Here is a 3,619-nt window from a genome sequence, read left to right on the forward strand (position 1 = left end):
TTTTTATAGTCAACAGGCTGGAAAAAACCCAACCAAATTTATTTACAAAGAAATCAAAAGTTCAAACAAGAGTTAAACCAAAAGTTCAAACAAGAGTTAAACAGGAATAACAGACCAGGACTCTAGCAGAAGACTCTAGCCTTCAGCAACCAGCACCTCCCACACCTTCCCCTTTTATCAGCAGTACCAAGGCTCATTGCCTTCTTCTCCTCTCACCGAGTTGCCTCATTGCCTTTCTCTGTTCTACTTTGCTGGATTGCCTCCTGCTTCTAGTGTCCCTGAATAGATCCAGCTATGAATCATCTACGTCCAATACCTCGTGCTCACACGGCTCTGATGAGGAACATGACGGGAGGGGCCAGGCTGAGAGTCCTGCAGTGCATCAGAGCCTCCCTCTAACGCCAAAGGCTCTCCAAACCCCTCCTCCTCCTCCTCTTCAGAATCATCAGATGCAGCTGCCGGTATCACAGGCTGACGCTGAATCACAACACTTATACACAATTTACTATCAAACTATACACAGGATTTCTAAATCAAATTGTTATCATGAGGGCCACATGAGGACTAGTTCATTAGTATGAGAGCTGCAATACTGAGACTTTCTTTACATTCCTTAGTGAGTCAGAAATGAAGAGAATTATGATATACCATTCAACATACATTTATTACGCTTTAAAAATATTACTACAAAACTTTCCTGTGAAATTGTGCCATTTCCTTTGGGCCACATGGATGCCAGTGTTTTCCATCAATCAGAACACCAATATTGAGTTTCATTACTGGATTAATAGATAATATTTTTTCAAGATCATATCTAAGATGATCCATCAACAATTATGCTATGCTGATGACACTGCCTTGAAAGTTGAAAATGGAAATGATGTTCACACTTTAATAAAGAAAGTGAAGAAGCACAGTGGAAAAAAAATGATTGATTTTAAGATTGATTATAAAAAAGATCAAAACAAAGACAGAACAGCAACAGAATTGCATTTTGGAATGATTATCAGTAATAAAGGAACCAGAAGTCAGATATATGTCATAGATTCACATATTAGAAACAATACTCAGATGTTGTGATATTGTGAAAAAGATATATTCAGGCAACGGTTGTCCTTAGGACTCTCTATGAAAGCAAAATTTGGATTCTGAATAAGCAAGATAGGAAGTTTGATGTTGGAGAAGACTCCTGAGTATAGGGTGGCCTTCCAAAACAAGCAAACAAATGGCTCATAGATATTTCAGAATGAGGCATAAATGACCGGGCTGAAATTATCTGTCTTCCACAGAACACTGTCTCTGAAAATCTTCTGCCAACAAGTGGCATTCTAATTGCTAGGCCCCCACCCAGTGGTAGGACCTTTTCAATTCATACTTATTGGGGAGGACTATTTTAATATTCAAAGCTCTATTTGCATAGTTTGATACTTCAGGCTCAGTTGACTGTGAATGCAAAGGAAGGCAAATTCCATGGATCTTTTGATTTTTATCTTTGTTATCGATCTATAATTCTGCTTATTTCCAGAGTGAAATGTTAGCACCAAGTACTTGTATAAAGTTACAAGCCAAAATTAAATTAAGACAGATGCTGCTTTTTATAAATGAATCAAGCCCACTGCTCAAGACAGAAAAGAATAAGATAAGCTGACAGCATGGAAAAAGTAGAATGCTAGATGGGTGGAAAGATTCAATGAACTATTCCATAATAATTGCCAGCCCCTAAAACTACACTTTATGGATATCACTTGAATCAATCCAGATTGTTAAGTGTGAAAATTTTGAAAGCTAAATATTTTATGGTTATATGTTAGAACTTAGGCAGAAAAAATATTTGGGCAGCTGATCAAGAAAAGATCCACAGATGAGGCAATTCTCTGGTAGCCTCTAAAAACTATGACTGGCATAGCGGTAGTGCTTCTCTCCCCCCCTCCCCCCCCCCGGCAATTTTGTATAGAATGGCTTTCATCTTTTTATCAGTATCTCTATTCCAGATTTCCCTGAAATGTGCTGCCACTGCTGTGTTTTTACCTACGCTGTTGGGTGCTCAAATAATAGGCTTTTAACAAAGAGGCTCAAGACGTGTTGCCCAGACATATGTTGTTTTTGCATATTGTATTTTATATACTGTTGTTTATTTTAAATTGTGACCTATCCAGAGTCCCTCTGGAGTGGGATAGTGTCTAAATCTAAAGAATGAAAGAAATTAGAAGAAAAAAATGCTATTATGGTGAAACGTTCATAAAAGGAAATTCAGGTCACTCCTTTATCCTACAGGCTCTCTTGTTCCCTTGGCTTACAGGCTTGGGGTGCAGAAGTATTTTTGTAGTCTTAACTTGTTTGTTCCATTTGATGAGAATGGGACTGACTAATTTGATTTCCAGTACAAGCGTGACTGCAAATGAAGCAATGACCTGTTGTTATCATATCTACAGAGGAGAAAATGCTGATTTTCTACAGGAAACCGAGGCACAAGTGCTGGATGTGATTGACTGTTCAAGTGTTTCCATGTGTGCTATTCCCCCCTTCACATATACATAAGCCAGTTCTTCCTTATTCGGCATTAGCACTCAGCAGCAAACATGTTGCCCTAGTGCTAGGACCTAGATGATAGATTTGGGGGTATGTGAGTGGACAAACGGCTCTGAAACAAAACAAAGTGTCACAGCTGCCTTTTAAAATGCAGAAAATGCCAAAATCGAGTTGTGAATATGGAGGTAAAATTTACACTGCCTAGAAAAAATTACTATCTGTTCTGACTTAATTACTATATATCAAGACCTCCGCTTCTTCTATTTTACCCTGTAATTCAAATACATTAACTCTTTTTATTAGTGAACTACTTTTTTTTACCCATTCTTCCTTTTTTATGTGAGCAATCTTTATTAAAGCTTAGAAACATTACTAATAAAAATTATCATCTTGGGTAACCTAGGCTTTTACAATTGCCCATATTCTGACTCAGTGTGCAAATAATGTAAGCATTTTTTATAATTTCTGGAAGGATAGCACGGTAATCTACTGCAGAAAGCAAAATTTCGTAGTACTGTGAAGGTTTAACCATTCATAATAAATAATTCCCTATGCTAATTAATGTCATGAAATAATTATTATTACATTTGTTTCAACTGGGAAAAGAGAGGGAGAGGGAGAATCTATCCTCTAGGACAGGGGTAGGCAACCTCGGCTCTTTTATGACTCATGGACTTCAACTCCCAGAATTCCTGAGCCAGCCAAGCTGGCTCAGGAATTCTGGGAGTTGAAGTCCATGAGTCATAAAAGAGCCGAGGTTGCCTACCCCTGCTCTAGGAACTCAGAGTAGGATGGAGGTGAAAGCTGTCCTGTAAATATCTCTTGAATCAAGTTTAATTCCTTGTGGCTTCATATAGCTTTGGTGGCAGAATATTCCACTACTTTTCCCACTGCCTTTCATCCTGGTTGTCTCCCATCCGAATTCACACCAGATCTGACTCGCATAGCTCTTTCGAAATCAGCCGAGATCGGCCAGCTTCTGTATGTAACCTTACACCGAAACCAGTCGTACGTCAGGAATCAGACGCGCTTAGAAGAAGAGGGGCCTTAGCTTCGTGAATCTCCTTCCTTGGTTAAATCTGATAGCCCT

Source organism: Vipera ursinii (genome assembly GCF_947247035.1).
Source record: "Vipera ursinii genome assembly, chromosome: 1".
Classification (NCBI taxonomy): Eukaryota; Metazoa; Chordata; class Lepidosauria; order Squamata; family Viperidae; genus Vipera; species Vipera ursinii.